A 26,940-nucleotide genomic window follows, 5' to 3' on the forward strand; every position below is an offset into this window, starting at 1 on the left:
TGGAAATTATTCAAGGAAATCATCATGCAAAACCCTCTTTAGATAATCAATTTTCCTAGAGAATTCCTTTTGTGGAGGCATTTTTAAAGATTTTAAAATTTTTGGACACCAAATTCTTGATTTTCAGAAGTTGCAGAGTACTTACCTACTAATTTTGTGCTTCTCTTTTGTATAATTTTTGTTGCAATTACTTCATCAACTAGTAGAATTTTTGTGCCCTAAATCCAAAATTTATTTATGCTCTGATAAATTTTTCCACTTTGGTGGTTCAATAATGGCACAATCATGAATTTTATTCATGCATTAAGATCACACCAATGAAATCTAAGTAGTATTAATTTCCATTAGCCATTATTTGCATATTTCACTTAGATTTGAATCTTACTTGTTGATTTCAACTTATTGGATGGTCCTAATTCAAAAAAGAAGGCTTACTTTATTGCTTTAATAACCAGGCCATGTGTCAAATAGGTGCTTCCCCACAATTCTTAAATTTCTTGCATTTTGAAATTGCAAGGAAGCATTAACCCTTGATCATGATTGAATTGATGATCATAGTTTCTAATACTTTGATAATACCCAGTTAGTTGTACTGACCAATAAGAACTCTCCATGTGAATTTGTGCTTTCTAAAAAACTTCCATGCAAGCAAGTCCCATTGTGTCTTCTGAGAAAGTGGGTCCTTGATGTCATCATGGACATGTGTATTCATGGTGCTTACTGCTTTACTTAAAATTCTTGCAGGTTCTTAATACGGGCAAGCACCCTTCATTGATCATACCAATATCGATAGTGGGTCAAAAATCTTGTCTTTTATGGTTCAATTACCCAATTTGAACAATAAAATAATTTCTTTTAACCATCATGCTTTTAATCATCACTCCTAGCTTGGCATAGACAACACATATGACCAATGAGCATGTTTGATAAATTATAGTTTTACAATATGGCATGACTGAATGATTTTCACAAAACCTGGTCCCACTTGGCCATGTCATACAAAGGCACTTATCCACATTATTTAAAGGTTGAACAGTTTCTTATTGTAGGTAAGCACTAGCCACTCATTTTTTAAAAGATTTATAGTCATGAATGTTTAATGCATCTTTGGCAAACAACCCATTTGAATGGCCCAACTAGGAGTACACATCAACATCTCTTTTTATAGCTTGGCACAACTCAATATAATACACTACGTAGCTAGTCCCACCTTCGCCACTCATTAGATTTATGCTTCCCCACATTACTTAATATTCATGTAAATTTTTAATGTGGGCATGTGCTAACTATAGATGTTACATAGATCAACAATTAAAATCTTGCACATTGACCACGTCAAGTCAAATGGGTGACCAATGAGATGCTTTTCTTTAAATCCACTTCACCTGACAATTGCCATGGAGGATATGTCATTATTACCCTCTGAAAGGACAAGCCCATGATTTCATGTCATGTTATGTATCCTATTTGCACTTCCCCACATTACTTAATTCTCATGCATTTTCTTATTGTGGGAAAGAATTGGCCTTTAATCTAAACAAGATCATTCGTGCATAAATCTTGAGCATAAAATAATACCTTCACTTAAATGATAAACCAATGACATCATAGGAATTTTTGAACATGCAATAAAGGTCTTGATAGATCTGTGAAAATTTTTTGACCAAATCTAACAAGTCATAATATTTATGGTGCACTAAAATTCTAAACAAGCAAGGGCTACATGTCATCAAGGTGCATGCCTGCTTTAGTTAAAGATTTTACAATTCATCATTGCAAGGATGCACCATCCATTGATCTGACTAAGATTGATGGCTGAACAAAATCTATTGCAATTGATATTTTTTGCAATAAGATAATCGAGAAAAATGCAAAAAAAAAACAATTAATAAAGGTTTATCAAGATTTTAAATGAAGTCATCCTTGCGCAAGTTCAACCTTAGGATAAATGTGTGATGCCTAAAACAAATTTTGAAATAGCACTTTAAAAATGTTTAAAAGCTAGGGTAAAATAGAATAAGGCATTAGGTGTTTTTTTTCCGTAACATAGGGTTTTACATAATTTCAAATTTTTTAAGGCACATAGAAGGTTTTTCAATGCTGAATACTCAAAACAAGAATGGTGAAAACCCAAGCCAACAAAGTTAGTATGTGGTTGGTAGAGCATTTGAGAAACTTATTACCAGTGCTTCTATTAATGGTCCCTAAGTCAACCAAAGTAACTTTGAAACCTTCATCATCAATATCTCTAGACTCTATTTTCTATTTTTATGTGGCAATTTTAGTAGTTATCTTCCTAGTCACTAGGTCCTTGGTTAGGCAGGCATCCATTTTCAACTTCTTGACCTTCGAACCCCATGCAAAATATTTAGTCACAATGTCTTTCATAGGTGATGTAACCAGTTGTAGGCTTCTTTTCTTGTTGATTGTGTTGGATAACCAAGTAGGGATAGTAGGACCTACAACAATTGCTTGACAATCTCTAGTGGGAGTCATAAACCTTGGTTGATCCACCTTAGGAGCCTCAATGAGATGTACATCACCATCAGTGTCATTCAAGAAATTGAGACCATTAGTTGAATCTTGCCCTTGAGTTGACATTCTCTTTGTTTGAACCTTGTGTTACTTAAGGGCCTCAAATTTAGCTTGAGATTTGGTTCTAAGATCCATATTTTATGTATGGATGGGCATCTTCTTCTATTTACTTTGAGTCAACTCACTACCTCCAATAGGAGACAAAAGTGAGATGTCAAAAGATGATAGTTTAGAAAAAGAAACCACCCCTAAAGAGGGTTCATTGACAAATTTCTTGTTCTGCTTCTTTAGCTAGTCATCTTTGTAAGTGAATATAAATCTAGCTCTTAGATTTATGTCCTATTCCTCATCCTAATTCCAATCTACTACCAATGAGTCTGATTCATGAGATTCTTTGCAGCTTGGTTCAACCATATCTGAGCCATCCTCAATCACCCTTCTATTTTGAACTTCAACTTTAGGGAACTAATTTGCTGTAATGTTAACCTTGAAGGGTCTCTTCTCAAAACCTCCTCCTGGTCTTTACAATCTTTCCATAGATCCTCTAACTATGGAGTCACTGATGGGTGACCTACAAGACTAAGAATTTGAACTGCATATCCTTTACTATCAAAATTTCTTCTACTATGATAAGAACCAAAATTGAATCCAATAAAATTGCTTCCAATAATAGAAGCATTAATCATACCATTACAAACTAGAGGATCCAATTTAATCAAAAAAAAATTCTCTAAATCCTCCTATGGTAAATTATCCTTAACAACAAATAACAGTTTCCTACAAATCTCAGCTAAAACAAAGTAATCCATAGCATATCATGGGAGTTTTATAGGTTCCTCTTTGAATCCCCCTATTCTCAAGTAAGTGAACTTGGGAAACTGTATGAAATAAATTATGTATTTTTGAATCAACCTTTGAGCTTCGGAAGACAACATAGGCATTGGTGCTTTGTTCAAGGTTGTATGCACATTTTCAATTAACAAATGATGAATCTTCCTAAAGCTCTCTAGCACTTTATATTTTTGCAGCAAAGAGCAATATTGGTACACTATTATTTCTTCATTCTAAACTCCATGAGGAAGAGGAGTAAGGTCACAAACACAGGAAATACAATAAATCAAGTAGGAAGCCATATAAATTTTTTCCCTAGACTCATTGGCATGCTTAGGTTGCATCCTTAGTGAACTAGTGATAATATTTTCCCACTCCATCCATTGTTCTCCCTTCAAAATGATTTTTATATATCTATACATCCATTCCTCATTGAGAAAAACATTAGGAAAATCTTTGACTCTATGCAATAACACCACAAGGTCGTGAATATGAGGTTTAATGTGATCTTTAGTGATAACTTTGGGTAACCTAAAACCTACACCATATATGGTCTCAGTCAATTTCGTAGCCAGGTGTTAGTACCTAATGTGGTCACACATTTAAAACCTCAAGTTTAGAGTTTTTGAACCACTTCAAACTGAAGTTCGAAGTAGTTCAAAGTGCTTCAAAGTAGTTCGATGGTTCAAATGGGTTTGAAAAGGCAGGATCAATTTCAACAAGTTCAGAATTTCATCATTTAAGCTTAGGTTCTGCCAGTTCATAGTTTTGAGAAAGTGCAAAGTAGAAGTCAAGATGGAGGCTAGTTCAGTGGTTTAGAAAGGTTCATCTTCCAAGTTCATTGGTTGACAAAAGTTAAAGTGAAAATTCTAGTTTTCAACATGAGTTCAATATTGATGTTTGAAGATCTAGCATCTACAGGGTCACATAAGCAGATTTAGAGGCTCACATTGCTGAATTTCAAACACAGTCCAATGCTTTAGTATATCATCTCAAACACTTTAAATTCATCATAGAAAACTTGAAGTTTAAGTAGAGATTTTATGTTGGATGATGGTAATATAATGGAAGTCGAAATTGATGATGTTGAAAAATAGATGGAGCCATGGGTTACTTCAAGATGGCCTTTGGTATTTGCAGATTAAAGTTCATTGTTCAAAGGCACTTCTTAAATGTGAAGAAGAGGCTTTAGATTTTAGTAGAGATGTTGATGTTATCATATGGCTGGCAAAGACCATAACACAATGCACTCTGATAGTATTGATGTTTCTCATTCCTAGTATTATTGTTGGATTCTATGAGTTGCTAGCAAAATTTTGGCCATTGATTGTTTGTGTTGTCTCAAGTGATTTTACTTTTGGACTTCATTCATACATAGAATGATGCTTAGGTTGCAAAGAATGAATAGTTCTGGTATATAACATCATATGTTGTCTCTCTTGCTTGTCACACTGCAACATTTTCAATATCAAGATTACTCTTTCATTGGTTTAAACCTTCAAACTATGATTGAAACCTGAACCCCAATATTTTGAGTGCCAACTGTGAATAATCAGCAAGAGCAATAGCAATTATTAGAAGAACATCCATGGATTGAGAATGGCCATTTATACTATTATAGAGGTTCAAATAAATGCCAAACCAAATGTCTCCATTCAGAACACATATACTCAGAATGGTTCTTCTCATAATGGTATCGGGTCCTGACTGAAATATGGAGGTGTTGTGACCTCAAAGCCATGAAATTTATTGGATTTTTTGTGCTACACATGTGGCATGGAGTGATCTGGCATCACAAGTTTATATTGTCAAAGCCTCGTGTTTTCTATGATGCTCACAGAATGTTATGATTGTTGAGTGTGATGACGGTGGCCTTTTGATCGACAATAACCACCATGAACCCTGCGGATCTGCCTATAGCTGTACATATGCACATGGTGTAGATGGAAAACATGTATCAGGTATTTGCACCTTCCAATTTAAATATTAGCGATATAGTTATAGCATTTGTAGACAGGATTATATTGACTCAGGGTTCAACACGAAAATTGTTTGGACTGTTATGAAGCCTCTTTTAGAACCCATCGTCACCCCCAAAGACTTTATGCTACCATCTTGTTTGTAAGTAACAAGATTTATTGCAGAAAAATAATTCTATTAATAGGGAGGCATGTTCAAAATAGTGTCCAATGATCAGTAGGGAATTTCAATTCAGCAAGTCGGATTTTCTGACAGTCATATAGACCCTCAAACAGAGATCTGTAACTTTTGATTCATACATTATTTTAAAAATTTCCTTTGTGACAATGTGGAGAACTAGGATTTAGATAACATATCCAAAATTCAGCAAGATCCAACAGTGCGATGAATAGTTATGCCTCCCACACCGAGACCCATTTTTTCTGATAGAGTTATTTCGAATCCGCCTAGAATGAAGAGTATTATCATATTGGAATAATATAATAATGTGCCACTTGTCCAAGTCTCATTTAATATTTCAAATTATTCTTATAAAACATTTACATCAATGTTTTATAATATTATCAAAACATAAATGAGAGAAAAAGGAAGAAAGTGAAAAAAAACATAAACTTTAAATAAGGTTTTATCAAGAAAAACCAATGGTAGAGGAAAATTGAAAAGTTTCCATGGGAATGACTTTAGAAATAATATTGATTTCCAAGAATCAATTATGGGAAAGGGAATGGAGACAGACAAAGAGAATAATAAATAAAGGATAGAGGGATTTAGAAGGGGTTCCAGTTTTTTTGACTTTTGGCTGAGAGACTTTGGGCTACAACAAAACAAAGGTTGTGAATACAGTGATAGGGGGAAGATTGGATTTCTCTGAGACTTTGTGCTACAGGGGGTCCCATTCTTTTTCCTATTCCATTCGGGCTTCTTCCAAGCTACAGACTTTGAGCTTCATTCAGGGAGGAGATCTTGCAAAATATTTTTTTTTAATTTCCTTGGGAGACATGGAGAGGCAGAGCATGGGCAATTTTTCTATTTCTGAACTGTGTGTTTGAAATGAAGATTAAATTTTGGTGTTTAAAGTAATATTGTAGGAAAAGTTTCTATTTCCTTTGAATAATGACCAGATTGTAATGTGTTAAGGAGGCTTTGTAATCTTTTATAGTCAGCAAAGGGAGGTTGAAGGTTAAACATATTATACTTTGGTGATAATGTATTTTTCCTTCCACTAAATTTGGACTTTGAGTCATTTCCAATTTTCTCTGAAATTACAGTCTGTTCTTATTGTTCCTTTATTACATTGACATTTCAAAATACCTTGCAAGGCTCTAACTTTAATCCTCTCAGGGAGATGAATGACATAGTTTCGTCCTCATTGCATAATGCAGTGTTTAGCAAATGAACTTTGTGTCATTTGCTATTCTTTAGTTTATTTTCATGCTTTAGTATAGATTTTCACATCTACGTTGTATTTACAAGTAGATGTTTGATATCCTTTTATGTGTTCTGGTAAAAGCATTCATATTTAATTCATTGAATACCTTGTATAGGGAGCTGTACTCGATAAAATTTAGAGGAAGGTTATCAACCCCGTGATAACCTCTCCAATTGTTAGTGTTAGTTTGTCCTTTCACTTGGGCATTCAGGGTCAGATTAGTGTTAGGAATAAGGTGTCTCAACCTTGTATAATTCTTATTCTTATTATTTGTTTTGTAAAATGTATTTCTTGCAAATAATGTTGATGTGTTGACATCTTGAATTGTGTATAAGGAGATCATGACTAAAACGGTTATGACAGATTCCTATGACACGTAAGAGCTATGTTAGGAAGATTCAATGATAGGTGAAGACATGTGGCAACTAAGATATTTGAGTATTGTACACTCTACCCCAATTTTTTGGGGTTCCTATTTTCTCAAAGAATGGTAAAACCCTAATACGGTTTACCTTTGGGAGTAGCCCTAAAGTGAAGCGCATGTTATAAGCATTTTTAGGGTTGCGAAGAGATGCGATGCAAAAAAGGTGTATTGTTGGTACTGCAAGTAGTTACTAGAGTCTTCTGTTGTTGATGTTGAACTTGCATTGCAAGTGTATTGTAACCTTGTGTTGAAGATAATACATTGTGCAGGTTCATAAGGGGTGGGGTTGTTTTATCGAAAGGTTTTTCCCCACCGAAAAATCTTTGTGTTATGTGTTTCTTTCTCTGTCTAATTTGTGTATGCATGTTTGGCTGCAATATTGTTGTTTGCATGATATTGAATCTATAAGTGAAGAAGATTTTAATAGGATTTACATCATACTTTCCTTATGAGATTAGTGTAGGAGGCTGTTTCCACACCTGAGTTTCCTTACAAGTGGTATCAAAGCTGATCAACTTTTGATCCTAGTTGTTGGGTAGGGTTTTTTGAGCTAATCTCAAGTTGAGTGGGAGTCTTGTGAAGAGCAGCCTGAATCTTATTTGCAGATTGAGATGGCGAGTTCATCATATGGAAGAATGGAGGTGGAAAAATTTAATGGCACTAATTTTGAGTTGTGGAAACTCAAGATGGAAGACATGTTGGAAGGTCGTGACCTATGGGAAGTGACTACAAGTGCTACAAGACCAGCAACTATAGCTCAAGAAGATTGGGATATCAAAGACCATAAAGCTAAGGGTCTTATAAGACTCTATTTAACCAATGTAGTCCTTCTGAATGTTCTAGATGAGAAAACCACATATAGTTTGTGGGAGAGAGTTGGGGCCGTGTATCAGGCCAAATCTTTGGTGAACAAGTTGTTCCTGAGGAAGAAGTTGTATTCTCTGCGAATGGAGGAAGGCAGATCCTTAACGGATCATTTAAATGCATTTAATCTGTTGGCTGCACAGTTGACATCAGCTGGTGTTAAGTTAGAGGAGGAGGATCGTTGCTACACACTTTTGTGTTCTTTACCGGATTCATGGGACCATCTTGTGATGGCTCTTAGAAGAACATTAGTCACCTTCAAAATGGATGATGTGGTGCCTTTGCTGCTATCAGAGGAGATGCAAAGAAAGGCTTCCGTTTTAGAAAAAGAAGCCCTTGCTGTTCGTGGGAGATCCATAAAAAGAGGGAAGAAAAATGACAATAAGTCTGACAATAAGGGTAGATCCAAATCTCGTGGGAAGTCAAAGACTTCAAATAAGTCCAAGGAAAAATGTTGGAACTGTGATAAGAATGGGCACTTCCATAAAGACTATAAAGAGCCAAAGAAGAAGAAGAAAGCCTCAGATTCTAGTTCTGAAAAATCTCAAGAAGATGGCGATGCATTCATCGTAGCATTGGTAGCCCATGCATCTGATGATGTGTGGTTGGTTGACTTGGGTGCATCTTTTCACATGACCTCTCATCAAAACTGGTTCTCAAAGTATGAAGAGTTTGATGGTGGAAAGGTGTACTTGGGTGATGATTCTCACCTAAAGATAGTTGGACGCGGAAGGGTCACTATCAAATTTCCTGATGGATGAGTAAAGGGAATCAATGGAGTTATGCACATTCTAGGTTTGGCATGAAACCTATTATCTATAAGTATGCTGAATGATGTATGTGTGCAAGTTTTTTTTTCTAAAGATGGATGTAAGATGATGAGAGGAGCTATGGTGCTTTCTAAGGGTACTAGGAGAGGTACTTTGTTTCAGCTTGATGCACACATTTCTCAATGTAATAGTTCTTCTATTTCAAAGAAGAGAGTAGCTATCACTTCATCCCCACCATCTGAATGAGTAGTAAAGAAGATTGTGGTTAGTGGTTCTGATGGTAGTGCAACAAGTGTACCTAAGGGTGCAAACAATTTGGAAGGAAAGCTTCCTGCAGAAAAGACAATGTTGTGGCATTTGAGATTTGGTCACATTGGTGAGAAGGGTCTCAGAACCCTGAAAAATAAAAATCTCATTGAGGGGTTAAATGATTGCAATCTCAAGTTCGACTTCTGTGAACACTGTGTATATGGTAAACAAAATTGTGCTCAGTTTTACTCTAGTTCTCACAAATCTTCTGATGTTTTGGATCTTATTCATTCTAATGTATTTGGTCCTCTAAAAGTTCCTTCAATCTCCAAGTCTGTATTTTTTATATCTTTCATATATTATTATAGTAGAAGGACATTGATTTATTTCCTTAAAAGTAAGACACAAGTCTTTAGTCGATTCAAGGAATTTAAAGCCCTTGTACAAAATCAGACTAGTAAGAAGATTAAGTGTGTGAGAACTGACAATGGTGGTGAGTTTTGCTTAGCAGAGTTTGAACAGTTCTGTAAAGAACAAGGTCTCGAGAGGCATAAGACAACTCTGTAAACCCCACAGAAAAATGGAGTTGCAGAGAGAATGAATAGGACATTGATGGAGAAGGCTAGGAGTATGCTTAGTGGAGCTGGTTTAGAACAAAGGTTTTGGGCCGAAGCTATGGCCACTGCTTGCTATCAGGTTAACAGATCTCCTACATCAGCCCTTGTTGGTAAGACACCCATGGAGGTGTGGTCTGGTAAGAAGCCTTCGATTAGACATCTTCATGTTTTTGGTTGTGAAGCTTATGCACATGTTCCAATGGAGAAAAGATCTAAGTTGGAAAACAAAGCTGTTAAATGTCTTTTCATCGGGTACATTGTTGGTGTGAAAGGATACAAGCTTTGGGATCTTGTGACTAGTAAGGTGTTGTATAGTAGAAATGTTATTTTTAGAGAGCTAACATCTTCTCCTATTGTGCTACAACCAGATGAAAAAGAAAAGGAAAAAGATGTTGTTCGGTTGCCTCCTACCCCTGAGAAGACTGAATAGAGAGGCCATGTTGGGTCTAATGATGAGGAGAGCTCTTGCAGCTCTAATAGTTCAAAAGAATAGGAAGAACAACCTAAACCTCAGCCCTTGAGGAGATCCACGAGAGAAAGAAAGAAACCAGAAAGGTTTGGTTATTCTATGTTAGATTCCAGTTGTGCTTTTTCTTTGATTACTAACATTGATGAGCCTAGATCTGTGAAAGAGGCTTTGGGCATGGAAGATGCAGGTTCTTGGAGTGAGGCTATGGATGATGAGATGGCTTCATTAGAGAAAAACAAAACTTGGGACCTTGTACCTTTTCCTAAAGGGAGAAAATTTGTTGGCTATAAATGGGTGTTCAAGAAGAAATTTTGTGCAGATGGCAGTGCTGAAAGGTACAAAGCTAGATTGGTTACAAAGGGGTATTCATAGGTAGAGGGAATAGATTATGGTGAAATATTCTCTCCTATTGCAAAGTTGACATCCATTAGATTTCTGTTATCTCTTGTTGCATCATATGATTTAGAGATAGAAAAGATGGATGTGAAGACAACTTTCCTTCATGGTGATTTGGAGGAAGAGATTTATATGTCACAGCCTGAGCACTACATTGTTAAAGGTAAAGAATCCTTTGTTTGTAGATTAAAGAAATCTCTATATGGTTTGAAGCAATCTCCTAGGATGTGGTACCTTAAGTTTGATGCCTTTGTGTTGTCAATTGGATTTGTAAGATCGAAATTAGATCATTGTGTTTATTTCAGAATTGAAAATGATCGCCTTCTTATTGTTGCATTATATGTTGATGATATGTTGTTGTTTGAGAAGGGTAAGGGTATGATTTCTGATTTTAAATCTCAGTTGTTAGCACAGTTTGAGATGAAAGATCTTGGGGCAGCTAGGTACATCTTGGGTATGGAAAGTAGTAGAGACAAGTCTAACAGAAAACTTTGGTTGAGTTAGAGTAAGTATGTGTAGTCTGTGTTGGACAGGTTTAGCATGGCAGATTGTAGACCACTATGTGTTCCTATTCCTGTGGGAACAAAGTTATCTGTAGATGATTGTCCAAAATCTCCTAGTGAGGTGGAGGACATGAGTAGAGTACCTTATGCTAGTGCAGTTGGCAATCTTATGTATGCTATGGTCTGTACTAGACTAGACATTGCCTAAGCAGTGGGAGTCCTGAGTCGATTTATGGCTAATCCTGGATGGATACATTGGGATGCAGTTAAGCGAGTATTCAGATATTTGAGGGGTACATCAGATTACTCGATATGTTATCATGGTAACTCTTTTGGATCTCTGCATTTAGTTTGTATTCATGGGTTTGTGGATTCAGATTGGGCAGGTGATATTGACTACAGGAGATCCACCAATGCTTATGTGTTCACTATGTTTGGTGGTGCCCTCAGTTCGATAAGCAAGCGACAACCTGTGGTTGCTTTGTCCACTACAAAAGTTGAGTACATGGCTGCTACTCAAGCTTGTAAGGAATACATTTGGCTTAAGAGATTGTGTTCTAATGTTGGTGTTGATGCAGAACAAATTACTATTTGGTGTGACAGTCAGAGTGCTATTTTCCTTGCAAAGAATCCAACTTTCCATGCTAGAACAAAGCACATTGATGTGCAATATCACTTTTTGAGAGATATGGTGGAAGATGGAAAGGTAAATTTGGAAAAGGTAGATACTATGAAGAATGTTGCAGGTGCATTAATGAAACCAGTGGGCACTAAAAAGTTCAGATGGTGTTCAGAGTCTATGGGCCTTTTGGCCTATAGCAGTTAGTTCCTATTATGTTCTTGTTGCTCTTACAAGGTGTTCGACAAGTGGGAGAATGTTAGGAATAAGGTGTCTCAACCTTGTATAATTCCTATTCTTATTATTTGATTTGTAAGATGTATTTCTTGCAAATAATGTTGATGTGTCGACATCTTGAATTGTGTGTAAGGAGATCATGACTAAAATGGTTATGATAGATTCCTATGACACGTAAGAGCTATGTTAGGAAGATTCAATGACAGGGGAAGACAAGTGGGAACTAAGATATTTGAGTACTATATTTGGGGTTCCTATTTTCTTGGAGAATGATAAAACCCTAATACGGTTTACCTTTGGGAGTAGCCCTAAAGTGAAGTGCATGTTATAAGCATTTTTAGGGTTGCGAAGAGATGCGATGCGAAAAAGGTGTATTGTTGGTACTGCGAGTAGTTACTGGAGTCTTCTGTTGTCAATGTTGAACTTGTGTTGCAAGTGTATTGTAACCTTGTGTTGAAGATAATACATTGTGCAGGTTTTGAAGGGGTGGGGTTGTTTTACCGAAAGGTTTTTCCCCACCAGCAAATCTTTGTGTTATGTGTTTCTTTCTCTGTCTATTTTTTGCATGCATGTTTGGCTGCAATATTGTTGTTTACATGATATTAAATCTATAAGTGAAGAAGATTTTAATATGATTTGCATCATACTTTCCTTATGAGATTAGTGTAGGAAGCTATTTTTGCACCTAAGTTTCCTTACAATTTGCACATATTCTCTCAAAGGACAATCTGTTCACTAACACCAGGGTATTGAAAAATTTATTTGGAGTTTCTTGATATTTAGCCTAGGCTTGAACTAGGGAGAATGTGGCAAAAGTGCCCTCTGGAAGATGCAATATGGAGGTAATAGTTTCTCTCAAAATTGAGATCATTGTTTCGCCATCTTTTTTTATGATACATTTTCTCCTAACATCATAATGGTCAATACAAATTTGGAGCAACTAATGACTGAGAAGGGATGGCAGAAAAGCCACAGCTTCAATTAGTCCATTGGTTAGAACTTCCATGCACCCTTTCAATTTATCAGCATAATCAAGGAAATTTTCTTGCAAATTCTCTATCTTGACACCCTCTAAGTTTGTATTACTTATCACAAGCTCTTTTCATTCTAGACTTGAAACATTGCAAAAGAAATGTAAAATAGGCTTCATCCTTAATCAAAATAGCAAGGCTTCAAACTGATTTTCTTGGAAAACATAAAGATTGCAAAACAAAAAAAATAATTTCTATGTTTCTCACTTGTGATTTTCCAAAAAACAATGATTTTCCCTTCCTTAATAGTTTCTTCTCCAAACTTTCAACTCTTTGCACGATAAACAATAAAAGATAACTGAGCTCATTTTAAGAAGGGAAGGCACTTACATGTGGAAGTATAGGCTCATTATAAGGCATTAATGACAAATGACTCCTTGTTAAAGTTCACACATTTGAAAGCCTTTTGATATAACCATTTCATCTAATAGTTCCCCTTTTTGGCTATATTAATAATGATTAGCTTTATTGCAACATGCAATCCCCCTTTTTGGCTGAAGATTTTCCACTTTTCCTCATAATGATGATCTTTTGCATTGGGAATAAAAATGTCCTTTTAATTATTACCCTCTAACACAACAATCAATGCCTTGAAAAATGATGGCATGTTGTACATCATAATCCATCTTCACTAAGGAACCTCTATCATTGAAAAAATTTAAACTACTTTGAACTAAGGTTCATATGGGTCAAAGTAATTCAAAAGAACACCCCGCAACTTTGGCACATGTTTCTTGTAGAAAAATTGTTAGCACAAAAACCTTTGGTTGAACTACTTTGAACTACTTTGAACTGGAGTTTAAAGTGGTTCAAAAGAAGAAATCATGAAATGGAGTGTTAGGGGCTTTGGACAACACTTCAAGAGATGGAAAACACACAAGGCCACAAAGGAAAAAATTCAAGAGCTAGGTGAGCAAAGATTTAATTGAAGAGTTTTAAACATGGCGACTCATTAGAAAACTAATAGGGGCTCTGACTAGGGATTGGGTATGTAGAGTACACAAAGAACTCAAAAAGCTAAAAACAAGAATTAACCTAACATAACACAAAGAAAGACAATAGGAAAGGAAAAACATGAAAATAAAACAAAACAAAAAAGATATGTACATGATTAGGGACTTACAAAACTTAGAACTTGATTAACTTCAAGTCCTACTTGTTGTAGGTAAAGGACAGAACTGTACCATCTGGATAACTCAAGCAAAAGGCATTTGGGCCAATGACTTCTAAAATGATAAATGGACCCTTCCAAAGACAATCAAATTTACCATGTACACCCTTTGGTTCTCTCCTTTTTTCCTAGAGAAGCACTTCATCATTTTTAAGGAAATTGCATGGTCTAGCTCTGCTATCAATGTTTTTCTTTACCCTCATCTAATGCTCAATGATGTGATCAACCAACTTGTTCTTTTCATCTTCTAGCTTGTGTAGGTACATTATCCTTTTCTCTAAAGAATCTTTAAATAATTGATCTTTAATTAATGATTGTAGTTTAGCACTAGATAGCTCCAAAGGCAATGACACTTGAGCTCCAATTTTGTACACCAATTCAAATGGAGCCATACCTATAGCTCTCTTAGGGGTAATCTGGTCAGCCCATAATGCTTCATATAGTTTCTTGTGCCAATTGCGAGAATTATTAGACACCAATTTTTTAATGATAGCTACCAAATTCTTATTGATGGACTTTGCCTATCCATTCCCTTATGGATAATAATTTGAGGAATGGGCTAGTGATAAGCCATGTTCATAGTAGAAGAGAGAGATTTCTTCAGATGAAAAGTAAGTTGCATTGTCTGAGACTATCTTTTGGGAAATTCCAAACCTGACAAATGTATGTCCCATTAAGAAATCACACACCACCTAAGAAATGGCCTTTTTGGTTGGGATAGCTTCCACTCATTTGGTGAAGTAATCAATAGCTATTAATATATATATGTCCATCACTTGATGGAAGATTTAAGGGTCTAATAAAATCAATACCCCACTGATGGAAAGGTTCATCAATGACTACTAGCCTAAGAGGTAAGGCTGGTAACTAAGGATGATCAGTGAAATGTTGACATTTCTCACAATTCTTAACAAATTTGTAAGCATCTTTGAACATACTAGGTCATTAGAAGTAATTCCTAAGAATTTTGAAAGTAGTTATTATAGATGAGAAGTTTCCCCCATAGATATCTAAATGATATGCCTTTAGCAACCTGTCTTGTTGTTCATCATCTACACACCTTAAAAAGGTTCCATTGATTCCCCTTTTATATAGAATTCCATTTGAAATCAGATATTTAGTAGCCTTCAATCTAAGGTTATGTCTTTCTTTGTCACTCATATTTGAGGGAAATTCACCATACATTAGAAGGTATGTGATATTGGAGAACCAAGTGTCTGTAAGACTAACCAATAATATAGTAGGTTTTTTTCTAGCATGGTCAAAAGATGGATCTTTTCTCTCAACTATCAACTTGCATAAACCATGCCCTCTCACCAAGGAAGTAGGCTGAATGGTTAAATCATATTTGTAAACTTTAGTCACCCATACAACTCTTTTATTCATCCCAACTTCTTGCTGAGTTAATATACTTTTAAGTGCTGTCTCTGGCACATATACAATTGAATGGGAGTCTAGAATGTAATACCTAAATTGCTTTAATTCTTTCACTACAAAAAATGCATGCTTCTCCATTTGAGTACAGTTTAACTCATGCTTCTTTAATAGGACACTCATGAAGGCAATTGGGGCTTCATTATCCTGATCATCCTTTTGAGTCAAAATACTAGATAAGGAATGCTTCGAAGCATAGTAGTAAATGATGAAATATTTTTCAAAATTTGGGCTCACTAGCATGGGAGAATTTGAAATAATTGTTTTAATGTCTTCAAAAGCCTTCTTACCTTCTTCCTACCATCTAAAGGGATGTTTCTCACTCATCATATCTAACATATGTCTCACCTTTTCAAATAATTTAGGAACAAAACTTCTTAAAAAGCTGATTTGACCAAAAAAGGACTTCAAATCACTCTTTTTGGTGGGTAAAGTCAGTTTCTATATTTCCTTCACTCTTTCTAGATCAATCTTTATGCCATCCCTTGAGAAAATATGTCTAAGTAGTTTTCCTTCTTCCACAAAGAACATAGATTTTTTAGGATTTAGAGATATAAAATGTTTTCTAGGTTCCTTAAATGGTGTTTTCTTCTCTGAGTAAATAGTCAAATCATCAAGGTATATCATAATTATTCTTCCCCTCAAATCCTTGAAGGATGTATTCATTAATCTTTGAAAGGTTGCTCCAACATTAATCAAACTAAATGGCATCCAATTATTAGAAAAGGTTGCCCATGGCATAATGAAGGCTATTTTATGCTGATCTTCTAGTGTAATGCTGATTTGTTGTATCCTAAATATCCATCTAGCATTGACATGACCTAAAATCTAGCAACCATTTGAAAAATATGACCCATAGTGGGAAGCACATAGTTTCCTTGACACTCGCTTGGTTTAGATTTATGAAAACTACACAAATCCTTATTTCACCACTTTTCTTTCTTATAGGAACAATGTTCACTACCCACATTGAATGATGAATTAGGTATATTATGCAAGCCTTTAACATTTTCTTGACCTCTCTGAACATAGCTTTAGATACTTTAGGATTATAATTTATGAGCTTTTTCCTAAAAGTGATTGCCTCTAGTTTCAAAGGTATATGATGGAAAAATTCACCATTCTTGAAGTTGTTTAAGTCTTCATGCCGCCAAGCAAAAGCATCCTGATACTGAGTAAGAAACTTAATTAGCCTATCTTTCTCCCTCTCAGAATAGGTCTTACCAATAAAAATCCATTTGGGATTTTCCCCATTCCTGATATTAATTTTATTATGTTCTTATGCATTTTTATCAAAATTGGCATTCCTTTTTAGGCTACTATCATCCCTTCTTCTAAATAGGCGTTCTAGAGAAATCAATCCCTCGAGGAGCTGATTACCCTTGAGTTGAATAATTTCCCCGTATTTAGCTAATTCCTCTCCAATTGGTTTACCATCATGATCAAATCCCTCAAAGAAGGTATCAACAAAATTTCTAGCACATCCAATGAACTTTTTCAAGTATGCTTCATCATTAAAAACCTACCAATGATTAACATTGTCTAGAACTCTAGGCCTATAAATCATCTCAATCCTATAGGTATCATTTTTAAATTCTGGATGTCATAACAACAATGATGCTAAAACAACTAAAGAATCAGCTTTAGTGTTTTGGAAGTGAGGTATAAATTCAATATAAAATGCTTCAAAGGACTCAATTTCATCCCAAACCAAGTGTCTATTATGCTTTAGCATATCATTTTTTATAGAAAATTGCTTTCTTACCTATTTGACAATAAGTTTAGCATCACCCTTAACCTTTAACTACTTCACTCCTTTTGCTTTAGCTTATTGTAGACCTAGAAGCAATGCTTCATATTTCACAATGTTATTGGTATTGTGGAAGTTTTAATTTAAAAGAGAAGGGAAAAATGTCCCATGAAAAGCTTCCATTGAATTCTAGAGTCCATAGGGCTTCTTCACAACTTACTGTCTCTTTTCCTTTGCATGGTTTTTCAGGCAATATAATATAGTTTCCAAATTGACATTCCTCATACAATATATTTGCCTTGGAATTGTCTAAAGGTACTACTATCTATTTATTCTTTGGCTTGGGCTCCAGTTTTATTTTCTTCTTCCCTACTAGAATATAGGCTTTAGACCAATCCATTTTAATTTCCCCACCCATATCCTTACAAAAAGTCCTACTGAGCAGCATTCCATAGCTAGCTGGTATATTAGCTATAAGAATGGTAAGCTTCAATATTTTTTTGAACAAGCATAAAGGATAGCTTTTACATCTTTCACTTGACTAACTAGGGGTACCTACTTCCATCCATAGAATAGAAACATCTAAAGGTTTTTGTGAGCTCCAAACTGAGAACCTTTGCAATAGGCTAGGGCATAATATTATTTAATGCTCCAGAATCAATGATGTAATTATATAGTTTTTGTCCATTTAATAGCAATGATATATAAAATGGATTGATATTTTTCTCTTCTATTTCCTTATAAACAGAGTTAACAGACACCTCATGGTAAGAGGCATCTTCTGTGCACCTTTCAAACACAAAAATAGGTTCATCTACAACCTTTGGGTTCTTAGAGGTATCATTGAAAAAATGTGCATTAGTAGTATAGCCTCCCTTTACATATTGAACTAACTTTTCTAAATCCTTATGATTAAGTCTCAAATACTCAATAGGAGAAATAAATATAGAAGAGGATTTGCAGAATTCAACCATATCAAATGCCGATGTACTGGATGCTAATTCCATTTTAGATAGAATTTTTGGTTCTATAGTTTTATTTGGATCAACATGTATATGTTCTTTTCCATTAGAAGTTGACATATTTGGGCTAGCTACTGGATAAGATATTTTATTTCTTCAACCTCTAGGCATAATTGAGCAAGTGGGGACTTGAAGTGTCATAAGAATGCTACCCCCTCTTTTTGAATTAAATTTGTACTCAAGAAAAAAAGTATCTGAATCTCCACCTTCTACATTCTCATTTCCAGGCATTTGTTCTCCTACAAGAGCATTTTTAACTTATTGAATATAATTGAGCCAAATAGGACAATCTCGTTCATCATGGTCTAAAGTCATATGAAAAGAACTCATTGCTTCCTTAGCAGCTTCTTCAATTTGTAACCTTGTTTGACGGGCAGTCAATAGGGGAGCTTTACCAAAATTTTGAGGTTGTTACCACCTATGAATGCCCTGGTAAGGAGTCTAATAAGGGCCATGTATTTTATTTTTCTACCTCTTCATCATTGCTACATCATTCATCAATTTCTACAAAATAGAGTTTGTAGGAGTAGAAGATGAAGTGGTACCATCTGTTTTGATAGGGACATGACCTAAGCACAAAATGGACACAATAGGAAAGGGAAAATTGTATTAACTATTTAGATATGCTATTACATTTAGTACATAGAAAATAGACTTCAAAACATAGCTTAAGGGCTTACAACAGTATAAGTTTGGAGATAATTTCTCGTTTTAGTACCTACTCTTAAACTCCACTCTGAATTGTCTTTTACAATGCCATAAATGTTCTTTTATAGACCCCAAAGGGTTAAGGATTAAAATTACATTCTAGAAAGTACTAGTAGGCATCCACCGACCAAATAGAAGGCTCCAGAAGTCATCTTAGAAGTCAACACAAAATTAGAAGAATCCAAAAATGGTAACCGAACTTTCAGGAGGCATAACTTTTGAATCGTAGCTTTGATTGACGAACTGTTTACATTTCCAGAAAGCTCTCAAAGTGCTCTATATCCCTATGGACCAGATTCACTTGTCCCCCATTTTTGGCCCTTTTTGAGGTCATTTAATGCCCCTAACCTAACTTTGAAGCATTCTTAGGATGTCTCCAAAAATCAAAAAATTGTGATAACTTTCAAACCGTGGGGCCTTTTGACATGATTCTTTTTTTGGAATGCTCTAAATTACAATTACATTCATCTGGCCAATTTACACCTTCTTGTTCACCAAAATGATGGCTCAATTACATACTCCTATATTTTCAACATTTAAATGTATCCCAACATGTTCAAATACTCTATCCTAGAACACTGATAGTGGAACTGTGACCGTTGGAACCTTTATTTGACCCAAATGGGTATCCAAAAATGAAAACACATGAAATAGAAAAAAAGTCTAAGTACATTTTTTTGGTTGACACAAGATTGCCTTTATACTTATAGATGCTCCTGCGTTAGACACCCAGGGTAAATTGAAAACTGACCCTATCACTTTATGAATGGTAGAGGAAATCCCAAATGGGAAACCTCAGCTGCTAATATCAAGGTTGAGTCCTCGATTGGCCGTCCTTTCCACTTGACCAAATACTCTTCATACTACCTATTTCTGGTACTCCTGCCCACATGATGATCTAAAATGTCTTCTATCTCCTCCTTTTTAGAAGCAGGAATTGGACATGGCTCTAACATCGGCTCCTTATTTGCACCGTCATCATGATACTATGTTAAGTCTGCAATATTGAAAATAGGAGAAATGTGAATAATCTGGCAACTCCACCTCATTTGCATTTCCTAAGTCATGTTTCTTCAATATTTTGCAGGGGCCAAATTTCTTCATTTTCAGCTTGTTGTAAATACTGGTTGGAAATATTTCTTTCCATAAGTGTACCATGACTAGATCCCCTACTTGGAATTCCTTATCTATTCTCCTTTGATCAACCCTAGCTTTATACTCTTGATTCATCTTGGTAATGTGTGCCTGAACCTCCTCATGTAGACACTTAATATGTTCAACAAATCTTTAGCTTCAGAACTTGTCGTCTCCCCTTTCTCTATCTTCCTCAACTCTGGTGCAGTCCTTGGGCTACTTCCATACACAATTTGGAATGGTGATCTACTAGTACTCCTTTTTATAGATTTAATGTAAGAAAACTCTACTTGTGGTAGAATCAAATCCCATCCCTTGGGTTTATCCCCAACAAAACATCTCAGCAAATTGCCTAGGCTTCTGTTTACCACTTCCATTTGGTCGTCACTCTACGAGTGATGTGTGGAACTAAATTTCAAGTCTATTATCAACTTCTTCAATAATTTTCTCTAGAAATACCCTACAAATTTAGTATCTCTGTCAGAAACTATACTCCTTGAAAGACCATGTATTCTTACCACCTCTCAGAAAAAAAAGTCTGCAATATGGACAGCATCATGAGTTTTGTGGCATGGAATGAAATGTGCCATTTTGGAGAACCTATCAACCACCACAAATACTAAGTCATTACCCTTTTTTTTCCTTGGCAATACAAGAACAAAATCCATACTTATGTTCTCCCATGCCTTTGATGGAATAGGCAATGGCTGATATAGTCTAGTATTGTGACTAAATCCCTCGGCAACTTGACAAATCTGACAACTCTGTACAAACTTCTTCACATCCTGTGAAATCTAAGGCCAAAAATAATGTTCTCTAAGAATGGCAATGGTCTTATCTCAACCAAAATGTCCTACCATCCCTCCACTGTGTTTCTCCTTAATCAAATTTTCCCTAATGGAACTCCTTGGAATGCATAATTGACTGCCCTTGAATAACATATCATCCTAAATCAGATACTCTAACCACTTAGTTCTATTTACAGCAACAGGCTCCTTACAAGCTTTCCATGCTTTAGCAAAATCAAGATCCTCAGGCTACAAATTCTTGAGTTCATCAAACCCAACTACTTCAACCTGCATTACTATAAGCAACAATTGTCTCCTACTTAGTGCATCTGCAACCCTATTAGATTTTCCACTTCTATTCTTCAACACAAATGTATAGCTCTACAAGAACTCTACCCACTTCATATGCCTCTGATTCAATTTACCTTGGCTATTTAAGTACTGTAATGCCTGATGATCAGTATACAAAACAAATTCCTTTGGAAATAAATAATGCCTCCATTTCTTTAAGGCCTGAACTATTGCATAGAACTCTTGATCATAAACATAATACTTCTTTTTCCAATCATTCAATTTTTCACTAAAATATCCAATAGGCTTACCTTCTTGGCTTAATACAGCTCCAATAGCATTTCCACTAGCATCACAATCCACATGGAACACCTTTCTAAAATATAGAAGTGCCAACACAGGTTGTTTTGTCACCTTCTTCTTCAGCATTTCAAAACTTCTCGCAGTTGCTGCAGTCCATTTGAATTCTTTTCTATCCCCTCTTATTGTGTTAGTCAGTGGTGCACATATGCTACTGAAATTCTTAATGAACTTAAGTGAAACAACTAACCAGACCATGAAATGATCTTACCTCAGTAGCAGACCTTGGAGTAGGCCACTCCTAGATGGCTTTTACCTTCTCTAGATCCATTTTGAGACCTTTAGGTGATATAACAAACCCCAAGTAGACTAACTCCCTATTTGCAAAGATACACTTCCTCAAATTAATTAATAGTTTCTCTTCACTTAACCTTTCAAGGACACTACAAATATGCATTAAATATTCTTCCAAAGTCTTTCTAAAAATTAAAATATCATCCAAATAGACAATAACAAATTTACCCAAGAACTTCTTAAGTACTTCATTCATAAGCCGCATGAAGGTGCTTGGGGCATTTGTTAATCCAAAGGGCATGACTAACCACTCATAAAGACCCTCCTTGGTCTTGAAGGTTTTTTTCCATTCATCTCCTTCTTGAATCTATATTTGGTGATAACCACTCTTGAGATCTATCTTTGTGAAGTACTAAGCTCCACTCAAACAGTCCATAAGATCATCCATTCTTGGCAAAGGAAACTAATACTTGATGGTTATCTTATTTACAGCTTGAGAGTCCGTACACATCCTCCACTCTCCATCCTTCTTTGGTGCTAGTACTACAGGTACTACACATGGACTTAGGCTCTCTTGAATCAAGCCCTTTCTCAATAGCTCCTGCACCTATCAGTTTAGCTCCTCAGTTTCAGTAGGAGTCATCCTATGAGATCCCTTGTTAGGGAAACTAGCTCTTGGGATTAAATCTATTTGATGACTGATTTTCCTTACTTGTGGCAATCCTTCTAGAACATTATCAAAGATGATATCTCCAAACTCACCTAGTAAATCTAAAACTTCAAGTGGTATTTCACTACTACCTTCTTTATCTTTCCTAGGAATCAAAGCATAGCACATACGTTGATGTTTCATGCCATCTAAAAACTTCCTTCCATCAACAAGACAAATCTTAGCACTGCTACATACCTTTTCACCTTCCTTTTTCATGGGCTTCAGTTTGTGGTAAACTCCATCCTTTATTAGAGAGTATGTATTTGCATGACCATTATGTACTGCATTTCTATCAAACTACCATGATCTTCCCAACAATAGATGGCAAACATCCATTGGAATAACATCATAGAGAAATTCATCATGGTAACTGCCAATTTTGAATTTCACTAAACATTGTTCACTTACCAAGACCTTATGATCATCTTTCACCCAAGCAATCCGATAGGGCTGGGGGTGTTTCTCCCTCTTGAGCTTCAGCTTAAAGACCATCTCCTCTAATACCAAGTTATCAGTGCTACCACCATCAATGATCACATCACAAAATTTATCCTCACACTTGCATATGGCACAGAACAAACTCCTCCTTTGTCCTTGTTCAATCTCAGTACTTAGTAGGACCCTTTCATTTACTAAAGTCTCTCCTCCTTCTGCATCCTCTAAATTTGATGATTGTGCATCCTCATCCACACGAGGAACCCTAACTTGACCCTCAGCTCTCCTATCTATCCTTCCTTGTCATTGAGGGCATTCAAAAGCACAATGACCTTCTTCATTACAATGGAAATAGATACCTCAAAAGCCTCCTCTTCCTTGTCCATGTCCTCTACCTCTTCCTCTCTAATTTCCAAAGTCTTGATCATGGGAGCGGTTGAAACCCTCATTCCTCTGGTTCTTGCTAGTACCCACATCTTCATTTTTCTTTTGGGTTTCATTTCAGCCTTGAGATGACCTACCACTACCTCTTCCTCCTTGACCATTCCCTCTTTATCTCCCTTCAAACCTCTTATTTAGCTTCTCTTGAACTCGTAGAGCAAATTGGTATGCCTCTTCAACGCTGCTCATTCTTACCAGACTTAATTCCTCCTGGATGCTAGGTCACAACCCACTGATATAATGAGCAACCTTCCCCTTATTTGCTTCTGCATGCCCCACTCTAATCAGAAGTTGATAAAACTCCTCTGTATATTCCTAGACTAATTTTTTTGCTTTCTTTAACCCATGCATCTTCTTAAACAAATCAATCTCATAATCAACAAGAATGAATTGCTTCTTCAATTTGTCCACCATACGATCCCACCTTGTGATCTTATCCTTTCCTCTTCTATTTTGTTCCAATTGAACCTCTTGCCACCAGATTTTGGCATGTCCTTTCAATTTGGCCTTTTCAAAATTAACCCTATCTGGGTCCCTGATATCCTCATACTCAAAGTATTCTTCCAGTTCATTAAACTAGTCGATCAACTCATCTGGTTTCAGATTTCCTAAAAAATACACCCACATCAATTGTAGGTCTTTTCCCAAACTTAGTAATGTCCCTAAAAAGTCTTTCCTCTACCTGATTCAGAACTTCCTCATCAAATTCCCCTTCTAGTCCAATTTCTTCTTCTTCATTGTCATCCTCACTTTTGTAGCCTATGGCAACATTTGTTCCTCTACGAAGCTCCTCCTGCAATGCTTGTACCTACCTTTGGAGGGCTCTAACCTCCTTAGGGTTAATAGCTCTAGCCCTTCCACCACACTCTCTTCATTGAGGCATTTTCTTAACTCAAACCCACAACCACATAGTCCTGGTGTAAATTGCCTCATAGTCAGTGCTCTGTCTACACACGCAGGAAAACTAGCTCTGATACCACTTGTTGAGGACACGACCTAAGCATAGAATGGACACAACAGGAAAGTCAAAATTTTATTAACTATGTAAATATGAAATTACATTCAATACAGAGAAAATAGTCTTCAAAACATGCCCTAGGGGCTTACAATAGTACAAGTCTAGAGATAATTTCTCCTTTTAGTACCTCCTCTCAAACTCCACTCCGAACTGCCTTTTACAATGCAAGAAATGTTCTTAAATAGACCTCAAATGGTTAAAGATTAGGAATTAATTCTAGAAAGTTCTATTAGGCATCCACTGACTAAATAGAAGGCTCTAGAAGTCACCTTAGAAGTTTGTACAAAATTAGAAGAATCTAGAAATGGTAACCGAACTTCTAGGAGGCATAACTTTTGAAGCGTAGCTTCAATTGACGAACCATTTACATTTCTGGAAAGCTCTCAAAGTGTTCTATTCACACATCTCCCATTTTTGGCCCTTGTAAAGGTCATTTAATGCCCCTAACCTAACTTTGAAGCATTCTTAGGATGTCTCCAAAAATTGAAAAACTGCGATAACTTTTAGACCATGGGGCCTTTTGACCTGATTCTTTTTCTAGAATGCTCTAAATTACAATTACATTCATCTAGCCAATTTACACCTTCTTGTTCACCAAAATGATGGCTTAATTACATACTCCTATTTTTTTGGCATTTACACATATCCCAAGGTGTTCAAATACTCTATTCTAGAACACTGATAGTGGAACTACGAGAGTTGGAACCTTTATTTGACCCAAATGGGTATCCAGAAATGAAAACACATAAAACAGAAACTAAGTCTAAGTACATTTTTTTTGGTTGACATAGGATTTCCCTTATACCTCTGGATGCTCCTGCATTAGACACCCATGGTAAATTGAAAAGTGACCCTGTCACTTTATGAATGGTAGAGGAAATTCCAAATGGGAAACCTCAGCCACTGATATCCAAGTTGAGTCCTCGATCGGTAGTCCTTTCCACTTGACCATATACTCTTCATACTACCTATTTCTGGTACTCCTGCCCACACAAAGATCTAAAATGTCTTCTATCTCCTTTTTAGAAGCAAGAGTTGGACATGGCTCTAACATCGACTCCTCATATGCACCATCATCCTGATACTCTGTTAAGTCTGCAATGTTGAAAATAGGAGAAATGTGAATACCATCTGGAAACTCCACCTCATGTGCATTTCCTGAGGTATGATTCTTCAAAATTTTGTAGGGGCCAAATTTCGTCATTTTTAGGTTGTTGTAAGTACCGGCTAGAAATCTTTCTTTCTGTAAGTGTACCATGACTAGATCCCCTACTTGGAATTCCTTATGTCTTCTCTTTTGATCAACCCTAGCTTTATACTCTTGATTCATCTTGGTAATGTGTGCCTGAACCTCCTCATGTAGATGCTTGATATGTTTAGCAAATTCTTCAGCTTGAGCACTTGTCCTCTCCCCTTGCTCTATCTTCCTCAACTCTAGTGTAGTCCCTAGGCTACTTCCATATACAATTTGGAATGGTGATCTACCAATACTCTTGTTTATAGAGTTATTGTAAGCAAATTTTCCTTGTGGTAGAATCAAATCCCACCCCTTGGTTTTATCCCCAACTAAACATCTTAGCAAATTGCCTAGGCTTTTGTTTACCAGTTCTATTTGGCCGTCAGTCTACGGGTGATGTGTGGAACTAAATTTCAAGTCTGTTCTCAACTTGTTCCACAATGTTCTCTAGAAATACCCTACAAATTTAATATCTCTATTAGAAACTATACTCCTTGGAAGACCATGTAGTCTTACCACCTCTTGAAAAAAAAGTCTGCAATATGGACAACATCATGAGTTTTGTGGCATGGAATGAAATGTGCCATTTTGGAGAACCTATCAACCACCACAAATACTAAGTCATTACCCCTTTGGCTCCTTGGCAATCCAAGAACAAAATCCATACTTATGATCTCCCATGGCTTTGATGGAATAGGCAATGGCTGATATAGTCCAGTATTATGACTAAATCCCTTGGCAACTTGACAAATCTAACAACTCTGTACAAACTTCTTCACATCTTGTGAAATCTAAGGCCAAAAATAATGTTCTCTAAGAATGGAAATGGTCTTATCTCAACCAAAATGTCCTGCCATCCCTCCACTGTGTTTCTCCTTAATCAAATTTTCCCTCATGGAACTCCTTGGAATGCATAATTGACTACCCTTGAATAAAATACCATCCTAAATCAGATACTCTAACCACTTAGTTCTATTTATAGCAACAGGCTCCTTACAAGCTTTCCATGCTTTAGCAAAATCAGGATCCTCAGCGTACAAATTCTTGAGTTCATCAAACCCAACTACTTCAACTTGCATTACTCTAAGCAACAATTGTCTCCTACTTAGTGCATCTGCAACCCTATTAGATTTTTCACGTATATGTTTCAAAACAAATGTATAGCTCTGCAAGAACTCTACCCACTTCATATGCCTCTGATTCAATTTACCTTGGCTATTTAAGTACTATAATGCTTGATAATTAGTATAC

This window comes from Cupressus sempervirens, chromosome 1 (assembly GCF_028749045.1).
Source record: "Cupressus sempervirens isolate cs-2001-9-10 chromosome 1, ASM2874904v1, whole genome shotgun sequence".
Lineage (NCBI taxonomy): Eukaryota > Viridiplantae > Streptophyta > Pinopsida > Cupressales > Cupressaceae > Cupressus > Cupressus sempervirens.